Raw genomic sequence first — 14,569 nt, forward strand, 5'->3', positions numbered from 1 at the left:
CACGGTGCCTCCAAGACTCATTGGTGAAAAGAAATCTCTCCAGGGCCCACATCTCATTTTCATACCTGTCACCTCTTCTGATCACTTCTCCCTTCCTCTTCAGGAACAAAATTTCCATGATAATTGGAGATGTCATGGTGGCTCCTGCAAGAGCTTGCGTCTGGTGGAACTGGCTGCATATTAACTAAGTAGAACCCTCCAAGGTGCTGAGCCCTGCAGCCAAGATTCCCCTCCAGGGGGTGGGAGGCCGCTCTGCACAGAGCTTCTCCTGGGTCTCATTCTCTTTCTGACTCAGTAAAGAGACTGAGAGGCACGGCTTCCTCCTTTGGCAGGAGGAGATACGATCTTCATGTCAGTCAGTGTGATTTACTATGGGCGCTGACCCTTCCTTCTCTGTGCTTGGGAGCAGGGAGCAGAGGTCACTGAGCCTCTCCCCTGGCCCCTGGCCCCTGGCCCCTTTAGTACTTTCCACTTGATGCTCCCTCTGCCCAGAGCTGTCTCTCCCTTGATCACACGACTCCTTTCCCTCTTCATGTGGGTCTCTGTGTAAACGCCACCTTCCAGGAGGGCTCTCCCTGGGACCTGCATCAGCCTGCTCCCCTCTGTCCTCTGTGTCCCCTCCTCTGCAGTAGGCATCCTCGGCACCTCCCTCTCCCTGCACACCATACATCATCCACTTTGTGTCTCCCAGCAGGATCAGCTCCATAGGGACAGGGACTTGGCCGTGTCCCATGCACTACTGCTGGGTCTCAATGTACGTGTTTGTCACATGATCTCAGACCCAGAGCAAAGACAAATACAAATTCTCGGCTTCTGACATTTCAAAAATGGAGGCAGGCCACCAATATGGAGGCTTTGTACCGGGTCCCATTCTTAGTGCTGGAGTGTCCCAACCTGAAGCTGAAGCCGCTGCCCCGGTGCACACGCCATCAGCCGTGACGTGTGTGCTCAGGTGGTGGTGTCTTGTTTCCTCATCACTGGAGGAATAATTCATGACGTTATTGTTGGCTCCAATGTTGGCTCTGTGACTGATGAACATGGGCATCAGAGGCCAGTAGCTTTCCTGGCCTACAGAGTAGGACAATATATCATGGAAGGACTTGCACCCGGCTTCCTGTTTACAATGGGGGGGGGGGGAGGTTAGGTTTCATAATCCTGGGCCGATCCAGTGCACCAAATCTTCCAAAACTCAGTAGATTTTTTATTCTATTTGTAGGGTTCGTCTGTGTCCTACTGAGCTTTGTCACGGCCAGGGTATTCCTGAGAATGAAACTGCCGAGCTACCTGATGGGTTAGAGTGCCTTTTAGGAAGAAATCAGGGGATTCTGGATTTGCTCCTGTTAGTGAAGTTTTAAAGGCTGTACCAAGTCCTCTTCTATGAAATGTGGAAAAGAATAAAAATAGAAGAAGAAGAATAAAGTGAAAACATAGGACATATATTAAAGCTTGGACTAGAATTTCTTGGTATCGGAGACAAGTTTATCACAGTATTACTTTTTCCTGCTGACCTGTTGTACCAATGATGTTAAGTGTCGTTTTCTTAGTTTTTCATTTCGGAAATATACTGTTCTTCTAAAATTGTGATATTTGAATAAAGTGACCATTTTTTACAACCCCCTTTAACACTTTTTTTGGAGATATGTCTAATTTTCAGAAGTTAATGTAAAATCAGGGAGCAAGATCCCATTAACTGAGAACTCGGGAATGCTGATCCGCTTCATTGATGATGCTCTGACTTTAAGTGGTGTGTGTGATAGCGGGTTATTTCACATATGTGTGTGAGACTGTTTGCTCAACAGTAAGATGTATGAAAGGAGCAGAAATCAATAATTTTTCTTTTCTTTTTTTTTTTTTAAAAGGAGGCAAAGAAAAATCTAAAAGTTTTACCACTCCCCACCCCCATGGCATGGGACAGTGCCCCCTGGTGGCCCAGGACGGACTCTCAGGGTGATGGGTGCAGCGGGTGCCAACCTGCAGAGGAAACTCCAGGAGATCCCTGCTCTGCTCGCTCTCTTACTGCACAGCCTTCACTCTGCAGCTCCCATGATGCCGGCACCAGGGCATGTCCAGGGCTCTTAGAGTGAGAGGTAAAATGTGTTTGTGGCGCTATTTTACTTGGTCGTTGTTTGGAAAACACTCACGCCTCGTTGACTGGTTAAGTGAACTCTGGCAGCTCCACGGGGTAGAATATTAAGTGACAGTGAAGAGGCTGAGGGAACTGGAGGGACCCAGACAGAAAAGGCACGGGGAGCTGTCGGCAGAAAAAGGAGCAAGATGGACACGCAGGACATGGGTAGGAGGGAAGCCGGGGCAGGCCGTCCTCTCTGCTCAGGTTGGTATGGAGGAAGATCAAAGGCAGCCCAGAAGCCACCACAAGGGTCTCTCCCAGTGATGGGAGATACAGGTGGGCAGGTCACCGGGAGGACTTCCTTTGTCTATTTTCCACATTGTTGCCAGTTTTCAGCCAAATTTCTCCTTTAAGGAACAATGACACTGATTAACAAGGGTGTAGTGGATGGGGGTCCGGAGGGTCCCGTGGCCAACATGAAGGCCTGAGGGGCCTTGTGCTAGGCTGGGCTCCACCCAGCATCCTGGTATGTGTAGACCTGGCAGAAAGCAAAGTACCTGGGTGGTGACCCAAAGGTCAGAGGACCAGCCTCCCTGCTCCTAGGAGATGATCTCCAGGCTGTGCAACTTCATTCTGGCAAGCGAAAAAGTCAGACCAGGCAGGGCCACGTGATTCAGGGTGGGCCTTGGGTCCCAGGTGTCAGCTGGCCCTCCTGAGGTGCTGGCAGCTGAGTGAAACCTCCAGTAGTTGGCTGTGCCTGGGTGATAGAGCCCGGGGATGTCTCTGGACACCAAGGCTCCATCCCTCCCTGGGCAGTAGTGATCCAGGCAACTCGGGTGGCCCACACCTGGCCGGGGAAGAAGCATCACTCCAGACTCGGCAGGAGGAGGGGGGCCGTGGGTTTCTTGAACTCTGCCTTTTGAGCTTTTTCCCTGGACGATGTAATCCTCATCCTTCCTGTGAGACACCGTGGCCATGACAGCTTCAGTGAGGCGCGTGGAACCCTCCCAACCACAATGGGTGTGGGGAGCGTGTCGTCTGCGGACTGTTCCCTAAGGCCACTTCGCCGGATTTCTTGCTCCCCCACCAGAATGCCAGCTGCCGGGTTTAATAAGTGTCTGGCTTCTGGAAGGGACCATACAGGCATCGAGTTCATGTGCAGAGGCTGCTGGAACCCTCCCGGCAGGGTTGGGACCTGGTGCGCAGTGAGGCTGACGCCTGGCATTTCCTGTCCTCGTCCACTCGTGGGCAGAAGCCCCTGTGCCAAACGCCAGTCTGCAAACCACGCCATGCTCATGAGGCACGCAGCCGCTCTCGAGCTGTTGCGCGTGTGTGTGTGGGGTCTCCAGCAAGGCCCAGAAAGGAGCCACAATTGGCCAGGCGAAGCGCACCACGGAACTATTGGAATGCAGAGTGGACACAGATGGGTCAGTGGGGGCAGAGCGTCAAGTCGCAGGCCTTCTACAGTTTGGAAAGGAACTAGCGGTGAGCTCAGATCCCTGACAGCACGCGCTGGGGCCAGGTGCCAGGCGAAGGATGCCCGTGAACGTGGGGTGCCCGGGCAAGGTGCTTCCTCTCAGCATCTGAGTGCTTGCCAGGCTGCTCTGATCCTGCCCGGGGAAGACGTCTGGGGAAAGTGAGATGACTGTGTCTTATTCCCACCCGGCCATCGGTGGGAACTGTGGTTCACCAGGCTCCCGTCTATCTGATGGGAGCTGGACAGAAGCCAGAGCTTGGTATGAACTTCCAACTGACTCAGGCCATGCAGAAAATGGGCAAAGCGCCTTCTGGACAGCAGGCAACCCGAATTCACAAGACACAGGAGGCGGGGGGGGGAAGTGAGGAACCCTGCCAGGAAAGAGCAGAGACCACACTGGCCTGGGAGGAAGACGCAGGGCCAGAAGGCAGCAAGCCATGGTGTTTGCTTCTATTTTTAAAAAGCCAGCAGAAACTCCTGTCTTTTGGCCAAGCTGGGCTCTTGCTTGGCAGGGCCCAGGGACACAGGTGGTGACCAAGGTGCAAGCCGCCTGTCCTGCTCACCGTTTGGTCAGACAGCAAAAGTTTTAGGGTGGTTGCTCTCAGGATTTCATCAAGGAGAAAGAATCTCAGATCTCAAAGGCACAGTAAATGACAACAGAGAAGAAGGTACGGTGGAAACGTGCCTGGAGGAGGAGGGGACACAACCCTGGCTCATTGTCTAGGTCTTGGATTCTGGCAGGTGGCCAGTCTCAGGGCATCGTTCAGCTTCATAGTGACCATTCCCAATTCCCCAGTAGCACAGACTTGGCCCTCTACTTTTTCCCTCTCGCGTGCCCTAATCTGTGAAGACAGAGGCCTGGGCATGATGGGGCCCAGAGGAGAAAGGAGACAGTTGCTTGGAATTAAGGTCCAGTTCACTCTGGAAACCAAGGAGGATGCTATTTCCTCTTAAGCAACACCATGGTTTTTGTCTGTAGCTGGAGGCAGCCATCCTGGCTGCTGTATCTTAAGGAAGCACGATGGCTCCCTGTCCCGTGTCCACTACCAGCAGACCCCCCGGTTCCCTCCGCAGAGGGCTAATGTGCAGGGTTTCCACGGCACTGATGACCATGTCACTTGAGTTCAGCTCTTCTTGACCTCTTCCTGGGCTCTGGTGACACGGGTGTCCCCTTTACTGATATAGTTGGCTTTTCAGATGTGCGTACTCCTCTGCACGTGAGTTAGATGTTGGCAAGTGGCTCTTAAAAGCTTCATAGCACCCAAAAATTATTTTAGAAGGCGTGCAAGCCCCCCTCCCATCAGAAATGGAGAGGGTGGTGTTTAACTGAGAATATATTTGCACAGAAATGTGTTGGCATAAACATCAGTGTGCAAAACAAACAAGGCAAAGAAATGTTCCCAAGTCTACCACCAGGCTCAAGCTACTCATCCACCCCCCAAATCAGCCTATGCAAGACCATCTGAAGACACAGAGCTGCCAAGTCGGTGGTGGGTCAGAGAGCAGCGTGGCTCTCGCAGTCTTCCACAGCAGGACCTGCCCCCACCCTCCAGCCCAGACTGTCCAGGAGAGGGGAGGTATGATGACACCCCAGCAGGAAGATGAAGGGCAGCTGCTCCTAAGGAGAGAAACCTGGGGCACAGAGAGCTCAAGATGCAATGTAGGGACAGGCTGTGAGTGAACCCCATGACAGGAGGCCCCAGGAATCTAGATGTCCCTACCTCTTCCATGTATTGGTTATTAGCAGGAGAAACAGTCAGTAGCTCTCCATGAGGAGCATCACCAGGTCAGGTGACATCCCTCAGATAACTCACCCACAGACCCAGAAGCACTGTGAAGGTCAGCCTGGGCTATCAGGACTACTGACCACACCACGGGCTAGTCAGCAAGTACATGCAGAGCAGGTGATAGTCGCTACTACTAAACCCCAGAGCCGCGCGAGTGGGCTCTCTCCATCAGAGGCACAAAATGACCCTCCAGTTCCCACTATCCATCGGTGTCTTATTCCCACTCGGCCAGGACCTGCACAGGACCACACGGCTGTGTGACCATCCGCAGAGAAGCTCAGAGGCTGCCCCGAGTCCCTTCAAGAAGTGCATCCTGGAGCGTTTCTCAGGGCTCCATTCGCCTGTCGGCAGGCGGGCCCTCTGCCCCTTTCCAAACACATAAAATGCTCCACTCCTTTGATGCCTTAGGACTGCTGGCCGAGTGGCAGCCCTGGGAAGAGCCCTTCCTGCAACCGGGGAGCTCCCCATCACAGCCGCTGGACATGGAGGTTCTTCAAACATTTCTCACCGACATTTCTGGAGCCTTTTCAACAAGACGGTCCGAGGAAATGAAGCACACAGATGGTGCCTCGGGAGAAATCCTGTCCTTTGAATTCTCATCTCAATGTCTCAGCCGCTGGAATGGTTTGGTCTTATAAAAAGAAACAGCCTGTGAAAACACTCATACCCAACTGCCAGGGTTTCAGATTCTTCTCTCCCTCAACCCTGAAACCTCGGTATCACACTCCTCTCCACCTGGTCTGACGTTTCTCAAGTACAGGTAGATCTCCAGGTGAGGTGGGTAGCAATTGAATGGAAACAAGTCAGAGAGGGGTTGCCCAGGGCACAGGGCACCTCTGGGCCCGGCAGGATTCTCTCCTGTCTCAGCTCTGATTTCCTCCACCGGGCTTCATTTCCAGGCTCCCTGAGGGGGTAGTCAAATGGGGACACCATGCTTCCAGGCTGGGAGATGGGGTCTGTTTCCATCAGCTGTAGCTGAAGTCTACTGGGATCTTTGGTGATGGCCCACCACAAAAAGATCAGCAGGCCTGGCTGCTCTGGGACAATGCCTGTGGCCCGGGGAAAGGAATCGTTTGATTGGCTGCACCTTCTTCTCCTGCCCAACTTGGAGTCTGGTGGTGAGGACAGGAGCCCCCAAACTTCAGGATGAAGAGTGAAGGGGGGGCAATGCTTGTGGATGTGAGGGCAGCATTTGCAGAGGGAGGGCGGGACTCAGGCAGGTTGAGGAGGACACTAGCCACAGGTAATGTCACCTTGGTTTTGCTGGATGACTAGCATGCTGCCCCATGGCTCTATAGGGTGTGTTGAATCTCTCCCTAGATCCAGACATCCCAGGTGTGGCCCCAAAGGGGGCTATTGGCAGATGCTGAAGACAGTTTAAGAGGTGGTGCCATATTAAAGCACGTCCTTAGGTCACTGTTCCCAAAGAGAACTGTGGGACCCCAATCCACCCTCTTTTTCTGCTTTCTGGTCATGGGGTGAGTATTCCTTGTCCACCACATGATCTTGCCATGGCCTCTAGAGGCCCAAAGTGTAGGGCCATTCAGTCTCAAACTAGAGGAGCCCCAGAACCTTTCTCTTTATGGTTCATTGTCTCAGGTATTCCATTATAGCAACGCACCGCTGACCAATGCACACATCTTTCTCAAACAATCCCGCGGAGCTGCTCTCCTATCTCCAAGCCTGGGGCTGACCGTGCTGTAGCACTGACTTGCCCACAGCCTGGAGGCCTGGAGTGGTCCTCACAGCCATGGCAAGTCCACTCTTTCATGTCCCCTGTCTAGAACTCTGCAGGAAATTCCCAGCATGGCTGGATGCAGGGCTTGGCACGGTCTCTTCTGGGAAGGAGACAAGTGCTCCTCTGTTGAGGGTTGTGCTCTTTGTGGAGGAGAGTGAAAATCTGACTTCAAAGAGATCCAAGTGTCTGGGCAGATGCTGAGGCTGCCTGGCCCCCGTGCACCCACTTCTGTGCCTGGAGTGCTCTCCTGTGCTGGTGCATCACCCCCTGCTGGTCATGAGGAGGAAAGCTGCACATCAAGGACGCTGGGGCAGAAAGGACACTCTGAGTGGCTTCCTCCCAGAGCAAGAAAACAACTAAGCCAGCACCTGCCCTGGCTTGCCCAGCTTCCCATCGCATGTGGCAGGACGCAGTCCCGCCTGAGGCAGGAGGCTTTGGGACAAGTGACAGAGGATCTGGATGGAAATATCACGGCTGCTCGGAATCTCACAGGGTCTAGTCCCTTTCTGGTCACTTCCCCTCCAACTGTCTACTGGAGGAATGTTAAGTCCACAGGTGGGTCTCCTGTGCTTTCTCTAGAGAGGCTCAGAGGCACACTGGACATAGCAGCAAACAAGCATATTTACCATGACCTTGAATAGCTGGTCATGATCATGGAGGGCATCCTGGGCACCAGGCACTAGGCTAGGCACCTTCCTCAGATTAACTTTAGGATCTGTGACAGCATGGCTGCCAATGCTGATGTCAATGCTGTGGAATATTTAAGGCTTAGCAATTAGGAACTGTATGGCTGAAGTTGTTTCTCCAGAATCTCATGCATTGAACCCCTAAACCCAGTGGGAGTGCACTTGGAGACAGGGTCTTCAAGAAGGGAATGTAGGTTCAATGAGGTCACAGGGAAGAGCCTGATTCAGTGGGATTGGTGTCCATATAAGAAAAGAGAGACACCAGGGATCTCTTGCTGCGTGCACAGAGGGACACATCCACAGGAGGACACAACAAGAAGGCAGCCGTCTGCGAGGCACGGGAGAGCCCTTACCAGATGCAAACCCTGCCAATACTTGACCTTGGAGTTGCAGCCTTCAGAACCAGCCTGAATTCAGGAACTGGGCAGACTGTGTTTTCCACAGGTCATCCAATGGTGACTTCCTTGCACATTGTCTCCTTAAAATACGACCTTGACATTCTTCCCACCTCGAGGTGGAGTGGACCTTCCTCCCTCTGAAACCAGGCAGGACTTTGAGACTCTTTTGACCAAAAGAGCTTGTTGTGCTGGTATGTGGCTTCTAGAAGATTCCCTTGCTCCTGGACCCCCTGGTCTGCCATAGAAATGGTCTGACTACTCTGCGGTCCTGGTACCCCATGGAAAGACCCCATAGGAAATCCTGGAGAGGACTTGGGAGGGACGGAGGAAGGGAGAGGCAGAGAGAGGGAACAGGAGGCCCACCCCACTGCCCGCTTGCCCAGTGCAGGCTCCAGATGCCCTGTGTCCCTTTGCACCTCAGTGAGGAGCCTTGAGCTAGAATCACCCGACCGAGGGCTGTTCAAGTTCCTGGCCCACGTCAACTAGGAGGGCCAGCAGGTGCCCATCCTCGTGGCTATGGGCCACCATTCTCTAATGCATCAGGCGACAGATCTCGTCTTGTGACACTGTGAGGGATAAAGGGGACAGGCAGACATGGTTCTCCCTGCATGATGCTATGGCTCTTATTTTTGTTGTTTTAGATACAGAACTACAATGACCAACATGAAACTCCTAGGAACACTGGAGGTCAGAGTCAGAACCCAGCCCAGTTCCCCACTTCATAGACCCCAGGGCATAAATAAGCTGTCCTTGGAAGAAAAGACCACTGCAGAGCTTAGAAAGGGGACTGTATCCTCCCCCAAAGACCAGCCACTTGTGCCCCGGCTGCCTTTGAACCCAGGGTGGGAGGATTTTCCTGCCTCTGAGAGATGCACACCACTGTCTCAGAAGATGGGCTCAGAAAGCCTCATGTGCATATAACACGTCTCTGGGTGTTGGGGGCCCTGCGGTCCCAAGGCCGATGATAGCCTTCAAGTTTTGTTCACTCCCTCTCAAAGAAATTATTATTTAAAGTGGGGATTCTCGGAGGCGAGTCCCGAGAGTTAATGGTATCGTTTTGGCTGGATGCCATCTCTTCTGAAGGCCTGGATAATGAGACACACGTTGCCCTTCATGTTTTAACAATGCCCCAGGTAATGGCAGAGCTTTTATCCCAGCCCCCGACTGACACGGCCCCCTGAAAAGCTCCGTGACTGGTTAAGTGGGAGGAAAGAGAAAAACACTTGGGAGGAGAGGGCAATGGAAAGCTCTGTGGACATGATTCTATTCAGAGGGAGCAGCCCCAGCCCGGCTCAGCGCTCCAAGCCCGCACTGCCACCGTGGGCTCTTTGGTAGGTGTCATCCATTAGGGCCATTATCGTCCCTGACGAGGCTGTGTCTGGAGAGGGCAAGATTATTCACAGATCGCCTGTCGCCTTGGCCCCGTCAAGCCTGCCGAGAGGCTGCCAGTCACCGATGTCTTTCCTCTGAGCAGCTCCTTCCCCTCTCGGACGCACGGCACGGGCAGCCAGCCAGGGGCTGACCACACTGTAGCACTGACACCTGGAGTCTGCTCTCAGGGGTGAATGGGAGCGACAGCTGTTCTTCCAGGAGGGCAGCGTGGTTGGTGTGGGTGCTTATTCTCAGGGTTGGAGAGTATCCTGGGGTTTTCCCCACGTCCCTGCTCACCCGCTCAGCTGTTGATGGACATCTGGGTCATTTCCTCCCGTGGTCATTATGGCTATGACTGTGGTTTTCATGCAGCAGTGTGGGTCTGGGCATATATTCTCGGTTCTCTTAGGTGTGTATCTAAGAGGGGAGTAGCTGGACCATTTGACAACTCTGCTTAACTTTTTTTTTCTGTCTATTTATTTATTGCTTTGGGACTGGTGTTCCGGAGATACACACCATAGTGAATTGTGAGGATTCTCACACGAGCACGGCCCCTTTATATACTTCACTTTGCTCCTTATTTTTATGGCATTCACCCTTCTTTTGCCCCTTAGTTCTCTCTAGCTCCTGCATAGATGATAAAACACTGGGCCCTGGACTTTCTGGGTCTGACTAAGTGAAATACTTAGTGTGACATTCCCTGGGTCCACTGAGGAGCTGCCACAGCACCGAGTACCATCCTGTGCCCTCACGGGTTGTGCCCAGGAGTTCCACCTCCCCATGGCCTTTTCCAGCATTTGTGTCTTTTATCACTGTCATCCTAGTGAGTGGAAAGCTGTATCTCAGTGTGATTTTGATTTGCACTTCCTTGGTGACTAATTATGTTGGGAACCTTTTCCATGTACTTATTGGGCCATTTATACGCCCTTGGAGAAATGTCTACTGATATCTTTTATTTTTTAAATTGAGTTAATTGTGTCTTTATTGTTGAGAAGCGAGTGCTTTACAAGTGGTTGACACTAGATGCTCATTGGATGATGACTTCTTTTATTCTGTAGGCTGCGGCTTTGCCATCTTTCCAGTGCTCTTTCAAGTCCACAAGTTTTTAATTTTAATAGAATCTGATTCCTCTGTTCTTTTTTCTTTTGTTGCTTGTGATTTTAGAGTTGTAACTAAGAAATTATTGCCCAATCCGAGGTCATGTACACCTGTTTGCTCTTCCCATTAGGGTCTTAATCCATTTTGATTTGTTTTTGTAGATGGTGTGATGTAGGCTCCACATCAGTTGTCCCAGCATCATTTATTGAAAAGACTATTGTGCTGGGTGTGGTGGCCATGCCTGCAATCCTAGCAACTCAGGGGGCTGACGCAGGAGGTTGAGGACAATCTCAGCAATTTAGCAAAACCCTGCCTTAAAATAAAAAATAAAAGGGCTTAGAATGTAGCCCGGTGCTAGTGAGCCCCTGGGATCAATACTTAGTACTGTGAACAACAGCGATAACAATAAGAAAACTGTTTCTCATAGAATTCTTTTGAGATTCATTCCTGTTGAAAATCAACCAACCAACCATAAATTGATGGGTTTATTTCTGGACTTGGTATTCCAGTGATCTGCATGTGTCTATAGCTATATCTACATCATCTATATCTACGTCAGTACCATGCAATGCTGGTTACTATAGCTTTGTAGTATGCTTTGAAATATAAAAGTTAAGTGAGCCTTCCAAATTTGTTCTTCTTCTACATTGTTTCAGTTATTTATTTTTTGTGTGATTCTGGGGATTGAACCAAGACCTTGTGCATGGTAGGCAAGCTCTCTACCACTGAGTCACACCCTCAGTCCCTCCATGTGAATTTTTGAATCCATTTCACAATTTCTGCCAAAGTAGCAGCTGGGATTTTGATAGGAATTGCATTAAATCTGTAGGTGAATTTGGGGAGTGTTGTTATTTTAACAATATCATGTCTTCCAATCCCAGAACACAAGATATCTTTCCATTTGTTTGGGAGGTCTTTTGTTTATTTCAATAATATTTTCTAGTTTTCAGGGTATAAATCTTGCACATATTTTGACAAAATTATTCCAAGGTATTTTGTCCCTTCTGATGCTATTACAAATGGAATTTTTTTAAAAAAATTCATTTTCAGATATTTATTACTCTGTACAGAAAATGCAATGCCTGTTAGGTTTTGCATATTGACCCTGCAACCTTGAAAAACTCTCTTATTGGTTCTAGTAGTTTTTCAGTCAGTTTCTCAGCATTCTCTCTAGGGAATATTATGTTATCTGCACACAGATCATTTTACTCCTTCCTTTCTGTTCTACATGCCTTCTATTTCCTTTTCTTGCCTAATTGCATTGGCTGTAACCTCCAGTACAATGTTGAATAGAAATTGTGGGAATGGACGTAGTTTTCTTGTTCTTGATCATTCAGATTCTGCCATATAGAGAGTAGGGAACAACACAAAGGCTTCTACAGAAGGAATCCCCAAGGAAGGGGATCATATCACCAGAATGAAAACATTAAAAAGTTGGTCTGCATAGAACTTTAGATCCTAGAGATGCAAAGGATTATGATATACTGGTCCAGAAGAATCCATATGAAACATCCCTCAGAGAGAATTAATGCAGCAAAAAAGTAGTTGGTACCCAATGAGAGGGTGGAGAGGGTAGAGCAGATAGCTGGAGGACAGCCCAGGTGATAGCTGGTGAGGCTGAAAGCTAGTCCACCCAGGGTTCTGGAGAAAGACCTAGGGATAGAAGTCAGGTGACACCCTGAGTATGTGGAAAGTCTTTCTGAGCAGGTGGATAAGACTTGGAGGCCAGTGTCACATCAGGCACCAGACACCTAAGGAGCAAGTGGGCGATAAGGTCAGCAGGCCCTGAGTGGTTTAAGGAATGTTTCTTGAGTGCCAGCTAGCCATAGGGAGGATATCGGCACACTTCAAGTTTATGTTGGAGCCAAAAGCATGTCACAGAAATAGAGTAGGGACTGATAGACACTTGTCCCTGCTGCGTTGACACAGTCCTCTAGCTGACATTGTCGGGAATTCACAGGCTGCTCTGCACCAACAGAGACCAGGAGCCTGTGGCAAAGCCCATGGCAGAATCACCTGGTGATCCCAACTGACCAGTGTGCTCAAGCTGTTCCAGGCAGCCAATCCATCCCCCTCGAAGTTCTTATATTCCAGGAATAATGGAGGGTCCAGACAGCAAGCTGGTTCCTTTCATCTGACCCCTTTTTAAACAGTTTCCTATGCCATATCAATGCCCTTCACCTGTCCAGCTAGTTCTGGTTGCCCACAGAGCTCCTTCACTCTCACCTGCCATTTGTCCACCCAACAGAACCGTGTGGAGGTGAAGAGTCTGGTTTTGGGCATCTGCCAATGCTGGGCTGGAAGTCAGCTCCAGTCCTCACTGGTTGAGCTCCGCAGACGAGTCACTTAGAACTCAGCCTTGGTTTTATCATGCCACCCCCGTCCCCAATAATATTATAGCTAAAAGCATGACATTGGCTGTGCCTTCCAAGCCTTACAGAGCACCTGATGGAGGACAGCGCCAAGACCCGGCTGTTACTGCTGACAAACTACCCTGTGGGGTAGCGAGGACAGACGCTGTTATCTTCATGCTACAGAATCAGCTCTGGCAATTAGGATGCAGGGAATTTTCCATAACAATACCTCCACCCAGGACCAGAGAGAGTTCCCAAACCCGTTCTCCTGATTGATGATCGGTGGGTGTTCTCCCTACTCCACTACCAGGGCTTTTCACTTCATGAGCGGCTGATTAATTAGAATGATTAGTAAGTAGTAAAGCAGCCACAAAGATGCTCCATGAGGAGAAATTGTGACTGCAACCTGACAACAGGTCATTCCCCATCATTGACCCTCTTGGAACTTCTCTGACCTGTACCTGAGTCACAGAGGCACCAGACTCCATCCACAAAATCACCCTTTCAAATGTGCTGCCACTGGCTGCAAGGTATGTGTGTGGGGAGATCTGCAGTGTCTACAAAGCCACTGTGGTGACCCAGGTGTTCCCTGGGCAGGAAGGCCCCTGGGCAAGGGGAGGGGAGGGCAGCCTACTGGTGTTCCTCATTGTGGAAGAGCCTGGCCAGCTACCTACACAGAGGCTTTGCACTAGAATGACCTGGAGTCCCACTGTAATCAATACCAAGCGCTTGACTCAAAATCCAGGCTTGTTCATAGACATTCAATTCAGAGAACTGAGTGTTTACCAAGAAAGGGTAAAAAAGGATTTCCATTCCCAAATTACCTCCCCTGTTAACCTCCATTGATTCTTGCTGCTCCAAACTGAGTCCTCTTAATTAGGATTAGTTTTTAGCTGCATTTGGAAGGAATAGTTAGAACCTAGACGCTGGCCCAGATCTGTCTTTTGGGATTCGGGACACACTTGCAAACTCTGCAGTCTTGGAGCACATTAGGGGAGAAAGATCGGTTCTAAGTTCTTGGGTTGGTTGGAAAGCATATCTCAGGGTGTGTGAAAGTCCCAGTGCAGGGCTGTGCACTGGGCAGCCGTTAGCAGAGGGGTGGTCAAGAAACAAGAGACATCCCAGGAGTTCTAACACACAGCATTGGGAAGGATCACTGCATGTCCTCACATCTTGCCCTTCTCCCAGTCCCCTGGCTCCCTCCTCTCCCGACATCTCGGTGGCATGAGAGCAAACCTTGGCCACCAGCATGCTCTCGAAGGTAAGGACCACGTCTTCTCCAGGATTTATTCCCTTTCTTTCTGCTCCTCCTTTCCCCTCCTCTCCCTCTCCTTCGTGTGAGCCCCATTCACAGATGACTAAAATGAGATGCCACCATATCGCTGCTCTCAGTAGCAGGGTGCAACCCTCCTGGACCACAGATTGTCCCACCCCAGCAGGACAGCCTCGAGTGCACACTGCTGGGGCTGATGGTGGACAAGCACGTGGAAAACAGAGAGGGAAGACAAGTTGCCAAGGAAACAAAACTCTTCCAGAAGGAGTCAGCTTTTCCTAAGCCTTCCTGACCTCGGTAGCCATGAGGCGGGGGGGGG

At 50.7% G+C, this 14,569-nt stretch overlaps 1 protein-coding gene and 1 pseudogene across 1 annotated transcript in view; one reads left to right on the top strand and one right to left on the bottom strand.

Moving 5' to 3' along the window:
- Tmem132c (transmembrane protein 132C) overlaps positions 1-14,569 on the bottom strand; it is a 267,501-nt gene that overhangs the window by 112,966 nt on the left and 139,966 nt on the right. The window lies entirely within an intron of this gene.
- On the top strand, positions 847-1,253 carry LOC107159084 (annotated as a pseudogene).

This window comes from Marmota marmota, unplaced genomic scaffold (genome assembly GCF_001458135.2).
Source record: "Marmota marmota marmota unplaced genomic scaffold, marMar, whole genome shotgun sequence".
In the NCBI taxonomy this organism is placed as follows: domain Eukaryota; kingdom Metazoa; phylum Chordata; class Mammalia; order Rodentia; family Sciuridae; genus Marmota; species Marmota marmota.